The sequence below is a fragment of the Pogona vitticeps genome, chromosome 5 (genome assembly GCF_051106095.1).
Source record: "Pogona vitticeps strain Pit_001003342236 chromosome 5, PviZW2.1, whole genome shotgun sequence".
Lineage (NCBI taxonomy): Eukaryota > Metazoa > Chordata > Lepidosauria > Squamata > Agamidae > Pogona > Pogona vitticeps.
Window position 1 is genome coordinate 130724799 of NC_135787.1, and position 17459 is coordinate 130742257.

Consider the following 17459-nt stretch of genomic DNA (forward strand, 5'->3'; position numbering starts at 1 on the left):
AGTGTTATTTTTTTTAAATAACCCCCCATGAATCGATGAATAACTTTGTTATTCGTTGCTTTTGATGACGCACAAAGCAGGACGACTCACCAAAATGGTGATTCGTCCCCATCTCTAATCAAAATACTTCCGCAATCCTAGAGAACAGTCAAAGTATACAGAAACTAGTATTTTATATTTCAGTGATCCAATTTCCTTGCAAATTAGGAGATGCCAGATCACCAAAAATTTGAATGACTGATCAGAAAGAAGATCCACCTGCCTTATCAGGTGGTTGTAACAATGAGTGAGACACTGCAGATGAAGTGCCCTTAGTATTTCCGTAAAACACTGCAGAAACCTTTTACGGTTTTATTCTAACCTCTGCTAACTCAAGTAAAGATAGATCAGTTTTAATTCCTGATCTTTCAGGATTCAAAGTGCTTTCCGAGTAAACATGGAAGTTTTTACTAACTGGTATGTTATGGAGAAAAATCGAATGCTACTTGCATCAAAACATGCTAACTTGCTCTATTCTGAGGAAGGAAGAATATTGCCTTGGGAAACACTTGGAACATAATAGATCATTTCTGAAGAATGGAGGGAGGAAGCAAACCATTTCCTGTTATGTCACAAATCCTCTTAAGGACATATTGATGTGTTGTACTGTCTACGAAAAGACTCTAAATCCAAGTGACGGTTATAACAGAAAAGAGGCATTTCTTCAAAATATTCAGCTAATTTTTACACGGTGCCTGCCTACATCTATTTCCTGTAATCCTGAGAAAAACAGATTGTGACAGATGACATGTAGCTTCTTTGATCTGAACCTTACCTGCTGTATAAACACTGATGATTGAAATCATTTGTGTCCAATGTTGTTCTACATACAGATTTTAAAATTAGATCCTGTCTCACTTTGAGTTATGCTGCATGTAAAGTATCTGTCCCATTAGCATGGTAATGAAGGACAGCAGAGGCTCAACTACATCTATTTCAATTCTACTATTATTTTTTATTGTCACTACTTTGAGATTCAGAATCATTTGGGGGGAAATTCTTGGAGCTGAAAATAGACATAGTTCTGTATTTCACATCTTACACTTCCATACTGCTTCCTCTCCTCCTTTGGCTATGAATAGGTGTCATTTCCAGAGACCCCCACAAATATAAAGGGATGAATATTTCCCCATTTTTATTTGTCCCCCATAGCCTTCCCTCTCTTCCTATGGCTTTCCCATTCTGCCTACCGGCCCGCCGATCAACTGATCAGCAAGCTGATAGGCAGCCACCCACCTCCACAACCTATTGTTGTTCTCTCCCTACATTAGCCACTGCCCTTGCCACCCCCCTGCCTCCCGCCCCTCCACCGACACCCCCCACCGACGCACCCCCACCGTAATCGCCGCCACCACAGTCTCCAGCTGGCTTCCATAACCAGAGCCTGTAGAAAGGGACACTGGCTGCCCTCTGCAAAGATAGCGGCTGCAGCTTCATTTAGTATAAATGAAGCCGCAGCTGCCATCTTTGCAAAGGGGAGCCACGTTTTTTAGTAACCCCCCATGAAGCAGTGAATAAGTTCGTGCTTCATCGGTTCATGGAAAGGAGCTTCGTACTTCATGCTTTGTGAGCTTTGATGACTCATGAAGCAGGACAACTCACTAGAATGGTGAGTCCCCATCTCTAGTCTCCACTCATCTGGATCATGAATTATGTTGAGGGCTGCCATCACACTATCAATGTTGTTGCAGACTACAAGATTACCTTTTGTGAAGAAGAATGAACAAAATTCCTTTGATGGTCACAGAACATGGAAACCCTAACATCACCTGTCAGTAAATTCCATTGCTATAGCCTGGAGCCCAATGGTTCTCCCTTACTTTTGGGTAGTTCCAAATCCCTGACAAGGTCATTCAGTTCACCTTGTGTTATGAGATATGGTTCAGAGGAGGAGGATGGAAGAAAATATTGGCGCTGTGAAATTGGTGGTTGAGGACCAGAAGTTTCATCCTCTCCCTCTTCCTCATCTGACTCAAGTGAGAATAATTCTGGTGCATCAAAAACTTCTCCATGGGATACTGGGCATATAGGTGATGGAATGTTTGGGTTAGACACAATCCATTTTTAGTTCTTTGACACAGTTTTCTCTACTGGATGCACAATGCAGAAGTAACAATTGCTGGTATGATCTCTTGCTCTGTCCAAATCACTGGGTATTGCAAAAGGCACAGATATCATTTTCTTAGTCAACCACTGGCAAAGATCTGTTGCATAAGTGTTGCAGCATACATGGTGGGCCCACCTCTTGTCCTGATCACCAATTTTGCAGCCAAGATAAAGGTAATAGACTTTCGTAACCATAGTGGTTATAGTGTGCTTTTGTGATGCAAAAATCACTTCACCATAAACATAGCAGAAGTTATCTGAATTGTTGAATTGTTCACACAATCATGAGGCATTTTTGTTCACTTTGGCAAAACAGAAATCCTGTCCACAGTTGGCTGTTGCACAGTGGGTTGCATCAGGTCTTGCCCTAGGTGAGACAACTGTATGGACTGTGGTGAAAGTGCTTTCCAAATGTTACCTCTATTTTACCCTTGAGTTCAGTCTGGATATCTGAAACATTATGCTCAGTGTTAATTTAGAGACTCTCTTGGGTTTTTGAAAAGGAATAGCATATGCTCAAAAGAGCATGCGGCTCTCAGAGGTTTAAAAGCATCTTGTCCCATGCCCAAGCTATTGTTCATTGTTGGGGGGAAAAAAACAAAAGAGAAAATTGTCACTATGTATCTTAAGTTAGTTACCATGTTCTCTGACTTCCAAATGAAGATCACAACACTTTATTTGGGATTTATTTTAAAACCTTTATCAGAGAATTGTTTGCTTTACTTCAATAAAAAGACAACCCAGTTCTGTTTTCCTACGCCAGTGCATTATGAGTGGGTGTTTTTTTTCTTTCTTATATGAGTGAATTTTTCTTCTTCTTTTCCTCTGTAAAACACCTGAAATGCCTTGATAGTTCAGCACAAAAAATATATATATAGATTTTTCCATGTTGTTAATATTTAATAATAGTATCCCAGCAAAGCCAAAATATACTAAACTGCAACCTGATCAACAGAATCAGCAATTTAGTGGCTACCAGTTGCTCCACAGGAAACACTGGCAATCCTAGTGAGTGCCATCAACAGACACAGAATCAAAATGAAATTTTCCTGAAATACCTCATAACCTAGGGGAACAATGCTGAGCATTGATTATCCTTGACAAGAGAAACTGATTCAAAATAAATACAGATCTAGCCTACCAACCTTAAATTATCATAGTTGTAGCAGAGCTATAATTAAATATCACATTGACTGCTGTGCATAAAAATATGAATTAATCATCAGAGTCCTATTGACAATTTCTGCTACCATAAGGGAAATCATATAACTGATATTCATTAATGAGGTGCTCAATAGTGTTCATGAGGTGCACACCCCAGAATGCAACCATAGCGAAATGCCAACAGGTGATGTCATTCCTGCCTGTCCATCACAGAAGCTCAAAAGGGAGGAGCCAAGGATAGGGCAGGGGGCGGAGTTAGAAAGACAGTTGGGGAGATGTGGAATGGCAGTTAGGGTCTAGGAGAGAGAAGGAGAGGGCTAGTGAATTTAGCTGAGAGTGTTAGGAGAGGGAATTGAGAAGGTTAAATAATATTGAACAAGCAGGAATGAAGTTATAAGTACTCTCAGAGAGATATTGATCAAAAGTACATAGTAGTTTGGAATAAAAATGATTGCATACATAATCCAATCTGTGTTAATGTCTGAAACAGTTCATACGTGATTTACCTTTATGATTTACTTGACAATAAAAGAATATTTGTTAATTAAACCTCTGATTCCTAAATTCAATAACCCTTAGTTTTGGCAGCATATGTGTATAACATAATTGGTATTAGGAGAATACCTGGTGGCAGTGTGAAGGAAAAAAGGGTGTGACCCCTTGTGAGGGCCAAAATAAACAGGGGCAACAAGGTCGGTCACCACAACAACCAGCACAAATGAGTGACAATTTGCCACCAATACCTCAGGTGATTGTCCTTGAGCAAGTACAAATTGCCAATAGAATTCTGGCCCATACCTGTATTTTAAAATGGTTTTGCCCTTGTGCTTCAATCTAGGAAACTGAAGTTCCTCAAAGGGATTGAAAGCTCTCAGTACTGTCTACTGAATTCTACTGTATATGCATGATCTCAAAGCCAAATACATAATATAAAAACATGAGGAAGGAAGAGGAATTAATCAAGAATTCTGCAAGGGTAAACAAAATGTCTAACAGGAGTGAAAATATGACCCCATTAATTTTTGAAATTACTTTCTAGATTAAAGTACGTCAGTAATTGAAACTACTGTGTGACTGCTTCGTACAATCCACCAGCTAAGCCACCGTCACTGGATTTCAGTTTACACCCAAGCAATTTAAGTGATAAAGAATGGCCTGCTGAACTTTCACTGAAGTTAACATGGTCAACTCTCACAGTCACCTGAGGCAGTAGCTGTAGTAAGGAACCAAGAGTCACTTCTGAAATTTATCTGGACCTCTGTGAGATGGAATATCTACTAGAGACTGAAATCCTCACTCCTCTTCTTCTCATTTTTGTGCATGAGAATGAGAAACTGCCCAATTTTTCACCCTGCCTCCAAGAATATTTTCCCCTGTTCTTGCTTAGAGTATTTGCAACTTGTACAGTTATAATTTCTTCTCTCATGAGAAGAGAAGACTCCCTGGAGAAGACCGTGATGTTGGGAAAGTGTGAGGGCAAGAGGAGAAGGGGACAACAGAGGACAGATGGTTGGACAGTGTCATCGAAGCTACCAACATGAATTTGACCAAACTCCGGGAGGCAATGGAAGACAGGAGGGCCTGGAGTGCTCTCCGTCCATGGGGCCATGAAAAGTTGGACACGACTTAATGACTAAACAAGAACAACAGTTATAATGGTTGTTGTCTTGCTTGCATGCATTTTAGAAAAATTAGAAGCATTGGACGGGGTGTTCCATGTTTTTCACCAACCAGCCAATCCCTCTGGTTTGCTGTAGAGTTTGCTTCAAGAAGCAAAAAGACACTAACTTTACCCAGAGATATTTTGTGCAGACTGCAGAAACCTCGATGGGATAATCTCATGTTGTCTCATTCTTGTGTGGCCAACAATAAATATCAGGGAGACCAGTGTCTTCTCAACATGGTGTCTTTACATATAGATCCTGTCTCACTGAGTATGAGTAATCTTGTGAGAGAGTATCACATGCCTAGTAGTAACATAACCAGTTGAGTGAGATGTACGGTAAGTTATTTCCCTCCAGCATGAAAATACACTTTGCCATGAGGGAATATAGTATGCTGGTCAGGGGTGACTCATAGTTAAAATGGAGTGGCACTTCACTTCAAAATTTCAGGGATAGGTGCAGGATGAAGTGCTTGGATTATGAGTGACATATGACCAGACAATCATGTAACTGTAGAACTGGAAGTTCTGAGGGTCAATTCCAATCTCTTGCTGAAGAAGGAGGTGATGTCACTTGCCTTCTGTTGGAACTACTTCCCAAACAGAAGATCACAAGTCACATATATTTTCTTACTTTTCCATCCATCTTTTGTTGCTCTTGAGTTTCCTCAATGCAGAACGCATTTTCCTATAGGCTGTTCTGAAAACAGTAATTATATAAAACCAAGATATAATGTACACAATGGTGGCTGTACAATACAACATGAGTCACCCTTAGACTTCATACCTTCATTTTAACTGGAATGATACAATTGGGAGTTGAACATTCATGCAACTGCAGTATGACATGTTCACTGATTGTAATTTTCATATGTGAAATCACTGTTATTGTGGCAATACAGAAGGGAGAGACAGAAGATGCAGGGTACACTTATTGAAGAGATCTCTTACAGGCACTTTATCATGTTGTCCACAGTCAGTGAAGGTCAAGGTAATTTTGACTGCAACTCTTTCGTCTTATCTAGACATATCAGGAGTTGTGTCCAGTGATGGCTTTGCAGTAGAGGGAGTACAGTTAATTTTTGCTGATCTCCGCCCATGCTGTTGCAGCCTCTTACTGAGAGGGATCCTCATCACAACTCTTCTTCCCATCTACACCTTGCTATGCAGCCCCTGTGCCTTGTTCTGAAGAAGGGTCTTCCTTACTCAAAGCTAGGCATTCTAGAGAAGGGTAGCAACAGAAACCGCTCATGCTATTGCTTTGTCATACGAGGTGCAAATACTATTAAAATATATATTTTTTCCATAGGTCTCTCTGTGTGAACATTTCTTCCCTGGTAAAGGGAAGAAGGAAGAGAACTTATATCACAAAACAGAGTCTTTCCTTAGGAGAAGGCAACATGGGCCTGGCAGCCTTGCATACCATCTGAGGTGCCACATTGCTATGGTGCAATATTTAAAATTGAATTGCAGACTGTTTAACCTTGAACATGGTTTCCATCTCAGCAAAGTGATGGTGGCAAAGCCTTTTTGACACTCTATTTAGGGCTTTTGCCCCAATCTCCTCAATGCTCTTCCTTTCTGGTAGAGAACAATAAATAAATATTGCCACCTAGGTAGGGGATAATACATTACACACAAATAATTATTGTGTGACATGGTAACCTTTCATTAGTTTTGCTAATCAAAATGACAATACTTGGAAGCAAATGCCTTCTATACATCTGTGTGGAACAATCCCCTTAGGTAACAATGGATATTCGCTTTGTCAGCCTTTACATAAGAAATACTAAATAACATAAACTATCCAATTATTCTCCAGTGTTTGGTAATCTAAAATACTCAACTCAGAAACATTTCTTAATCTCCTATGTAATGATTACTGAATATTCATTTTCATTCTTTTATGATAAAAAAGCCCACTTTTCATGTTGTCTGTCAAAATCCTTTCATCTTAATAAAAATGTTTAAAATAGGGGTGGGAAAAGGAAACAAGGAGATAGAAAAGATCAATCCCTCACTACTTATCCTGGATACATAAGCTAGCTAAGGTTCAGAGTTAAACTCAGATGTCAGATAAAAAAGATAACACAAGTCAGCATTTATTTCAAAACTCAAACTGAAACTGCTACAAATCAGCATAACACATAACACTGCAGAGGGTTTCATGCACACCCAGACAGCCTGAAATCTTTGCTTTATGAATGATAAAACACAGGAAAGCAAGGTCATGCTTCAGATGTAGCATACTGATTACATTTGCTGTCCTAAGAGAGAAAATGTAAGCAAAATGGAGAATACACACAAAGAAAAGAGAACAGAATCCTCCAAAAGAACCATAGGTTTTGCTACCAGAATTACCATAAAGCTACAGCTACACCTAAGAGACACATAAAAGTAGAATGCCATTTACTAGCTTTTGTGCTCCCCCCTCCCCGCTTATGACATATAATACTGTGGGACAAATATTTTCAGGGGAGATAAGAGTCTCATTCTGAAGTGAAAAAGAGATGGTCTTAGCAATTTTTATTTCAAAATAGAATTTTCTATAATTAACTGCACTGGATTCAAATTCTTCCCCGACATTTTATGGTACCCACTAAATGATGATCATGTGATAGATTATTTCCCGTTATAACAAAGATAGATTTGTCAAGAGCCCAGAAAGATTAGTAAATTAGGGCAAATTAATTTACCCCCTTATCTAGGATTACCATTTTCCAGTTCTCCCAATGCATGTAGCCTAATTTGCATAAAATGTAAGTTATATCAGGCAGCCTAATTGGCATATTATGCAAATTAATATGAATTTTTACATATTATACAAATTAAGCAATTGTTGTTGTTGTTATTTTCCTATCAGTATGTTCCAACTTTGGCATCATTTATACTCAGACACTGATCTGGAAAAATCAGTATAGTGTAATGGTTAGTACTGGAGACTAAAGCTCATACCTGAACATAGCATAGTTGGTGTCCTTAGGCCAATTTGTTAGACAAACTTCCCTTGCAGTGTTGTTTCCATCATAAAATGGGGAGAGAAGCACCATATAAAACATCTCTGAACATTTCTGATACATATAAATAAAGAACATTTTGCCATGCATGTGGCCTTCTGCTGCCATTGTTTTTGCCTTCCGTTTTTATCAACAGCAAAAAACAAACAAACCTCCAACCCAGATCCATACTACAAGAATCCTCATAAGTGGCACAATATCATCTGATTTGCAGGAAAATGAGGCAGAGGAAAGTGAGGGCAAATTGAAGAACTAGAGGGAATCAGAAAGTTTCATTTCCTTCAGAGGTAAAGGTCAAATATTTTAGTATTTTAATATAACTGAAAAAAATATCCTAAGTTATCCTTGTTTGCCATATTTATCTTCACACCCACCCCCACCCCATTATTGCCTGTTTCCTTTCACTGCTATGGGCTATACTGTAGTAGGGAATGAAATTAATAGCAGTTTGAAAATCTGCTTTTGAGATTACACCATTTAGGATACCTCAGCCAGAATACTCACTGACCAAGTTGGCTGAGGAATTCTGGGAGTCCTAGTCCAAGAAAATAACTTTGTCTAATTCTGCTTCTTAATATAGACAGCTATATCAATTTACTGAGGTATTGGGCCCACTTTATTTTGTGGGATATATATCTTAGAAAGCAGTTCAAGGAGCCATATCACACTCCCGAGACAAATATGTAGAATTCATGTTAATATTTTCTTTCCATTGTTTGAAATATTTTTTACAGAAATTTAATACTTATAACAACCAGAAACTCAACCTCGGCAACAATCAGAAGCTACTAATAATTTGTACTCCCCACTCCCACACTGTTTTTGTGGAGGGAGTTTTCCTCAGAACAGCACTTACCCATATTCCTGGTTAAGTGTTCATATGCCAGTGCAAGAAAAAAGTAGAAAGGATATTTCGAGAAAAACACAGACTCATTGAATGAGAGACTTGTAGAGTCCCTCATTGAGTCCAGTCCACCTGCCACCAAAGCAGAGCTTACAAAACTTCCTTTGGTAGACTATGGCTCCCATAACCACCTAGTTATCATTCACTGAGATGGGCTAACTACTTTCTATGTACAGTTAGCAGGCGGTACTACAAGAACCAAACATTTTCCTCATTGTACCATTTACCTTTAGTCTTTGGTTTAGATATCTCTGAGCCCTGGTAAACTTGGATGGCTTCCCTCATTGGCTAACCCCATGGAAAGCCTTCTAGCCCAAACAGTGATGGCAAGTTTTCCTTTATATTTCTAGTTCTATGAGAATTCTGAGTGTGGTGTAGTGCACTGGTTCTTAACCTTGGGTTACTCAAGAGTTTTGGACTGCAACTCCCAGAAGCCTTCACCATCAGCTCTGCTGGCTGAGGTTTCTGGGAGTTGCAGTTCAAAAACACCTGAGTAACAAAGGTTAAGAACCACTGGTGTAGTGGACAGAGTGATGGACTAGGGCTCTGGAGAACAGAGTTTGGATCACCACTTTGCCATGGAAATTCACTGGAGGAGTGAATTGGTAGAACCATTTCTTAAATATCTCACTTACTTTGAAAGCCCTATTGGGGTCGCTGTAAGTTGGTTCCTACTTGACAGCAAAGAACACAAGGGCTAGACACTTAATTTTTTAAAAATAATAATAAAATTAGAATCCAGGCCAGATGACTGGGTACATGGACACTGGGTGAGAAGTCTAAAATGCAGGCAAAACCTGGCTAGTCGGGTATTGCTGCAACCCTACTTTTGTTCCATCTCATAATGCCCTTGCCTTTTCTTTGGCTCTTAGTTTTTTAGACATGCAGAGCTGCTCTGCATGGTCTGTTTCTGCATGAAGTTCACTGGTCCTGCTATCCTCTAACACATATCTGTATCTAGCATCACCTTTCCTCCTCCTGTTCACCTTGTTGCCTCTTCAGTGCCTTCCTTCCTTCTGATCTCTGTTATCTCTGACTGTATTTCTTTGGCTCCTTCTCTCAATAGTATATCAGTGCTATCTTTACATATATCTAGTATACATGATCGTTTTCAGAGCTAAGGAGTTTCATTTCTCTTGCAGAACCTGCAGTATTTTTGTAACTTTGACGCTGGGGACAGCTGTTATGAAACAGGCAACAAAACCTGCTTGCTTGTTTGAATCCTGGACATAGATTTGTTTGATACAAATATATATAAAAAATCTTGTCATGTGTAAAACATTCTGGAAATAAGCATAGAATCTGTTCTACTAGTCATATTTTTTAGTATTTGTTGCACTTCTGTTCCTGATTTGGAAACATGCTTTGTATTCCAAGCTCAAACATGTTATCTAGTAGCAGCCAATACAGTACAGAAAACTGAAAAATCATGTACTCATTATATCTTAGCAAATGCTTTATTGATATAAAATATCCATACATTTCTTCTGCATTCTAAATCGCAAAGTCAAAATGGAAAAGTCAGATAATCTATTTGAGAAAGCATTGTGCCATAACACAGAGTTACTTTTTAAATAGCCATTAAAATGATTTCAATTAAAGTTCACTCTGAATTCTGCAAAATGAATAGGTCCTGTTGTTTTTCATAGTAATAATGGAAAGCTAACTAACTGTTCAACTGAAAATGTCTATCCTGTATGCTAGGGAAAAAGTGCAGAAATACACTTCTACATCCAGATTACCTTACAGAATTGGCTCTTGTGTGCCAATGAAATAACATATGAATTAAATTGAGCCTCAGCTCTGTATTTAACATAGTGTTTAGCTTTCAACAATAGGCAAGTTTTTGCCCATCTTTCATTAAAAAGTGATGGTGATTCAACAAGAAAAGGGGGAACATTTTTGTGCAAATAAAGTAAAATTTTGCATGTAATGCTTTAATGCAAATCGCACTTTAACAATGGAAATTCTGCAAAACAACAAGGTTGGTGCTATGTTATTGCATGGATTTCTAAGGTTTAAAAGGATTGGCACAATTATATGCCTCTTTTTAAAAAACAAACAAACAAACAATCAGCCTGTCCTTCCGAGTCTGATGTGTGTGTGTTCACTTTTCTTCTCAAAGGGAAAGGACACAAACTTTGTACTTAGGTAGTCTGCACAAATTATAGTGAACCTGATAAGAAAAAAAATTAACACTCCTTGCCCCATTTTTAGCTGAGGCAAAGAGTTTCGTTGCACTTGAAACTCTTCACTGAAAAGCCTGATAAAGTCAAGATAGGTTAGCTAGATGAGAATGAAGGATTTAGCAAACATCTTCACATCTCTAGTTCAGGCCATTAGTTCATGATCTCGTATTTAAAAGTCAGTGGCAGATCTAACATGTTCACATAGCTTAGAAAAGTGATTTTTCTGGACTGCAGACATTATCTACCACAAACCCCCAGTCAGGATAGCCACTGTACTGTCTGGTGGTTTCTGGAAGTCCTAATGTCTTCCTCTCCCCTGTCAGAAAGAAAAAAAAGATTAAAAGAAAAAAAGCAATTTTCCAGTGTTTTTCTCTTGTTTTCTGGCTTAAACAATCTATGACAAAAGTTGAGTTGGTAAATGTGAGAGTTGCCATGATGGAAGTTGCTAAAAGAAACCTAAGAGTGGAAGAAAAAAGCCAGTGAATCATGGTGAGGGCCAAATGTGTCTCCTTTTTACATGGGAAAAATGTTAGTGATATTGCTGCATTTTCCTTCTTACTGGTGTAAGAGAGAGAAAGGTTTTATTCCACTGTTTCTTGGAAGATTCAGGAAATGCAGGTTGAATTACAATGTAGAAACTCATTTAAAAAAGCAAAGTGTGCTGATTATATACCACCCCATAGCACTTAAAGCACTCTCTGGGCAATTTACAATTTAATTATGCAAGCTACACATTGCACATGCACACACACACACACACACAAACACACACACCAGGAAGCTGGGCACCTTGGAAGGATAGAGGGCTGAGTATGGAAGTGAGAGCTGGACCATAAAGAAAGCAGACCACCGAAGAATTGATGCCTTTGAATTGTGGTGCTGGAGGAGGCTCTTGAGAGTCCCCTGGACTGCAAGGAGAACAAACCAATCTATTTTAAAGGAAATTAACCCTGAGTGCTCACTGGAAGGATGGATCCTGAAGCTGAGGCTCCAATACTTTGGCCATCTCATGAGAAGAGAAGACTCCCTGGAGAAGACCGTGATGTTGGGAAAGTGTGAGGGCAAGAGGAGACGGGGATGACAGAGGACAAGATGGTTGGACAGTGTCATCAAAGCTACCAACATGAATTTGACCCAACTCCGGGAGGCAGTGGAAGACAGGAAGGCCTGGCGTGCTGTGGTCCATGGGGTCACAAAGAGTCGGACATAACTTAACAACTAAACAACAACAAAGGAAATCCAGTCTAGCCACAGTACAACTTTATATTTGTTTATTAGAAAGTATGTCATATTGTGTCTAGTGAGACTTACTTGCTGGTTGTGTGTCCAAGACTGCACTTGCAGTGTCTATTTATTTATTTATTTATTTATTTATTTATTTATTTATTTATTTATTTATTTATTTATTTATTTATTTATTCAATTTTTACCCCACCCCTCTAGACCAGTGGTTCTTAACCTTTTTGAAAGAAACGCCCCCTTGAGCCATTGAGGAAGTTATCATCGCCCCCCTCCCTGAGGTGATGATATCTTACCTACCTACCTACCTACCTACCTACCTACCTACCTACCTACCTACCTACCTACCTACCTACCTACCTACCTACCTACCTACCTACCTACCTACCTACCTACCTACCTACCTACCTACCTACCTACCTAGTCTCCCTCCCCACCCGGGTGCGAGGCAGCGCTTCATGGGGCGAGGATGAGAACCCAAGAGACCCTTTCCTTCTACCCGATCCACACTCAGTGCTCCCCTAAAGGAGAAAGGTGAGACGTGGCAGGTAGAAAGAGCTGGATCATCTGGCGGCAGCAGAAACACCGGATCTACTGCCAGCACTGCGGCTGCAGTCGCCTTCACAGGTTTGGCTCACTCCAGCGCCCCCCTACCGCCCCCTTCTGTTTTTTTGCCCCCACACCGCCCCTTTTCGTTCTACCGCCCCCCTGAAAAATGAAATCGCCCCCTGGGGGGCATTATTGCCCACGTTACGAACCACTGCTCTAGACAACGTCTACTCTATTACCCAGATATCTCTGCACTGGCCACTAGAACCATCCTTTAATATTTTGCCCATTTAAAGGAGTGAAGATGTTGAACCTGAGAAAGAAGTGGTTTGTTTTTCATCTATATAAAGTGCCAGCTGCTTTGAAGAAACACAATCGCTAGGGACAGGTGTGATATAAGGAAGAGGCATACTGGAGTAAATAAAAGATGAATCATAAATACTATCAAAGTATTAATAGCGTGAAGCACTAAAAGCCATTCATCACCTAAAGGAAGTAGTTCTACTTCATAGTGTGTAGTCCTCTGTGAATTCATTCCACATCTGTTTGACCTAAAAACTACAGAAATAGATGAGCAGATATTAAAGAGAGCAAGTGAATATAAGACCATGAAATTCATATTAAAACATATACATATAAGTTGCCTTTAGAAGAACCGAGTCTTTCTAAAGTGGATTATTTATAGTAAAGGCATAAAAGTTGCAAATAAATGCACCAGTCCACATATTGTATAAGCAATATAAATATCCTATGTTCTCACCAGAATGTGGAAACATGGCTTCTTTCGGACTGGTGGTAGTTCAAAAGAAACTGTATTCCAAGCTCTGGATCTCATAAATGTTTGGCCGTCTCAGGACTAAAAGAGTTGAGATTGTTAAGAGTTTGTACAGCCTCGCATGCTGCCTGTGTTTTGAGTGACTAGGACAGATCCTTCTGGGCTCAAGTGACTGTCAATCTACCCAGAAATAACAAGTCATTTTTTCCCTCTCTCTGAATTCAAAGAGAGACCTAGCTCTCTGCTGAGTGCTTTTTCTTTCCCTCTTTTTAGAGTGTCAAAGTCAGTGTCAATTGTCCGTTAGTGTTGATCTGTTCACAACTATAAATAATGAAACATTTTTATTTTTCCCCCCACAAATGTCTCAGAGTTACTGAGACCTGAAGTGACAGTTAAAGAGAAAAGGGATGGACTATCTGGTAACTTGAAGTTATTCTCCTCTGTACTTCTACTGTGTAGTATAAGGAATTTTAACCAGAAAATAAAAACTTTGTAACAGAGAGAATGATCTTCAGGTTTAAAAATCAAGCTGACTGAAGCAGTAAACATCATGTGATCATCATTTAACATCTTTCAGAGCTTTGCAAGTTGCTTTTGGTTGGTTAGTGGTCACTGTGAGGAAACAATGGCTGTTTTCCCATGCTAATCTTGCCCACACAAATTCTTTGAGGATGTGCTTGGGGGAGATAAAGAGTTATCACCTCCTAATTCTGCAGCTGGCTATTGTGTCTCTTTCTATCCTTACAAATCAGGCTCCGCACAATTATATTTGTCCTGACATTTTCTGTCCCAGTCTTCTTCCCTACCACTTGGACAAAACGTTTAATCTGATGGCGCTGCTATTTCAACACTGAAGAAGAGCGACATTTGCAAATTCTATGCTCTAAATCCAAGTGCTACACCAAAATAGACTAGACCCATTCTAGCAATGGAATTTTGATAAAAATCCTATTTATTGAATGGGTCTACTGTAATTTGGAGTAACAATTGTACCCAAGTCCTAAATGTTTAGTTCCAGCAAACAGCCTCTAGCAAAATTTATCTCCAGTTGCAGAGTCCTCTATAAAAAGTAAATTCTGGAAAATATTTATTTTGATATTGCCAAAATATCAGGCTTACAGACTCCGCTCTGCTTGTTAACACTTAAAATTAAGTAGTTCCTTTCAATCTGCAAATAATCTTTTCCAGAACTCAATCCTAACCATGTTTCATATTTAATGGGGGACATGCCTCCTTCATTTTCTGGATGACTTGATGCAGATCCGACCCAACATCAGACTACTTCTTTGTACATCCTACCATAACCAGAATGGATGAGTGAAAGATTCCCTGTATGGATCCTGTCACTAGTACTGAGTAGGGATGTAAAGGCTGCTTTCTAAATTTTTACCAATTTAGGCTCTCTTACCAATTTAGGCTGCTTACCAATTTAGGCTCTCTCAATTTGATGAAACACTGCTGTGAGGAATTTTCAACTCCTGCTATCCCTTGGTTTGGGGTGAGAGCTAGACAAGGAGCAGTATTTATTTCCCCTGGCCAGCGCCTCCATAATTTCTGTGAACTATATCCGCACAATGTTGCAAATTTTGAGAAGCAAAGACACAGCAAGCACAGAATGTTTGACTGATGGTTAAAAAAAAAAATGAATGAGGCACACAGCCCTTCTGGGACTTTTGATCATTAAAAAGCCCATACAGCAAAGCAACATCCACTTAATTTGTGTTATTTTGTTTATAGTTTATTTGCACAATTGTGTTTCTTTTGCACATCATCCGTACACACAAACACAACATACAATCATTGTCAATGCTTCTTAGACACAGGCAGTTATATAGATTACAAATGAGGAGCTAGTATGAATGGTCTCACAGAAGAGAAGATATGGTTAGCTCATTAAGAAGGGGGAAAGAAGGTTAATTGTTAAATTGTTTCAAAGTGCCTGAATTGTTTAAATTTTTTTTTTTAAAATGTGTGTTCCTTTTTATGTTGCCCTGAGATTTGGTGATATAGGGCTGGTAAGAAATATTTCAGTCACTCAATCAATCAGTCACTCAATCAATCAGTCAACCTATCTTCCAGGGAAAGGAATAAAGGTAGTTCATTTTTCATTCCTTTTTCATGATTCTCCACCATTCCCCCCCCCCCCAGTCATTCCCTCCTGAAAGAGATATTCAACCCTACAAGTGCCCATCAGGCTTTCATGTTATGTGCTTGTGGATATCATGTACTGTCGGTGGAAGAAAAGCTGCAGCTGGTAAAATCCACCGCCAAAATGCCAGTGATGGACTGATGTAGGATATGGATTAGGCAGTGTGCAGGAAAGGGCCCTTAAATGTAATCCTCTGCTTTCTGCCAGTACAGTACCAGAACAAAGAACTCAGCCTTAACCCTAATAGGGGCTTTTAAAGATTGCAAATTCTATGCATGCAGCTCCCTAACTGCCAGATTATCTATTGATTCATAAATATGATATGCATTTGGATCAATGTGCAGGTAGGCAACTAACTGGTGACAGACTTGGCTGAATTTTCTCACAGCCTCAGGTGATGCCATTTGCCTTATGGTTCTGAACTACCTGAACAAAATATTTTGCTTATAAAAAAGTTACTCTGCTCTAAGTGACACTTAGGAACTTACTGGCCATTTCCTTCTGCTTTAGCTACAAATGAGCTGCTCACTAAAACTGTGTGATAAATTTTCCGCATGGGTTAACTCAGAAGACATATGCCATTTAGAAATAATAAGATGTCACAATTTTCTCTCTTCTATCACCCTTTTTAATGTAAAAGACATAAATGAACATAAACCTTTGCAAGCTAATACAACTATCAGCTGGTTTTATATAACACCTTGGGTTGTATGATAATTTAGCTGAATAGATAAGATGATGTGCAAAAAATATTTCTGCCCTTACTGAAAATGCTGATTCATATGCAGAAGTGAGCTTACCTTCATATCCAATATGTGTGTACAATCCACATATGCAAAAGGAGTCTGCACAGGACTCTCTTGCAAAGAAGGACAAAAGATAAGAGTTCTTCTTGTTGTAATGGATGCAAACACACACTTGTCAAACAGACATAGCTATGATATTGTTGACATACAGAACCAGCTCTACCATTAGGCAAAATGTGAGTTTCTGAAGCAGAAAAAGATAGTACAGATAACACTTCATGAGAAGAGAGTTCCTTAATTACTGAAAACGTCTGAGCATGCAGCAGAAGTTTTTCCTCAACTCATGTAATTCGCAAATCAGTTTCCTTTGTTTTATGACTGGTCTTTAAAACTGAAGCATTATTTTGAATCTAATGACTGATACATGAACATTCACTTTAGTCAAATCCACAGCACTAATGCATTTTTAAGTTCTAATAATGATCTTATTTATTTATTTTATTTACTTGATTTCTATACCACCCATCTGGCAGCCAAGGCCATTCTGGGCAGTTTACAACAAATAAGAAAAAACAACAGAGTAACAAAATAGGAAATCAAAAATCATAAAGTGAAGTGAAGATAAAACTATAATACAATAAATACAATTAAAAGCGCAGAAAAATAAAAACATTGGAGCGTGGCAGTATGATAGAAGTTACATTATTGGACACTATTGTATCAGAGTATAGTTTGTTCAGAGAAGGCATGTCTAAATAGCCAGGTTTTTAGTAGCTTTCTGAATGTGCCCAGTGAAGGGGTCAGATGGACTTCAGGCAGAAGAGAGTTCCATAATTGTGGCGCTACCACCAATAAGGCCCGATTTCTAGTAGTTGTTTCCTAGGCCTCTCTCGGGGTCAGAACTCTCATCCACCCTGCC

At 39.1% G+C, this 17459-nt stretch overlaps 1 protein-coding gene and 1 long non-coding RNA gene across 3 annotated transcripts in view; both read right to left on the bottom strand.

Annotated features, from left to right (window-relative positions):
• The window catches only part of KCND2 (potassium voltage-gated channel subfamily D member 2), a 342348-nt gene that overhangs the window by 234745 nt on the left and 90144 nt on the right, over nucleotides 1-17459 (bottom strand). The window lies entirely within an intron of this gene.
• Nucleotides 2952-12979, bottom strand: LOC144583251 (uncharacterized). 2 transcript variants are annotated; one of them, XR_013536949.1, is made up of 2 exons: nucleotides 12678-12979; nucleotides 2952-12617 (listed from the first exon to the last, which is right to left on the bottom strand). It is a non-coding gene; the product is annotated as an uncharacterized LOC144583251 (long non-coding RNA). The 2 variants fall into 2 exon arrangements; XR_013536948.1 differs by having other exon boundaries at nucleotides 12670-12979.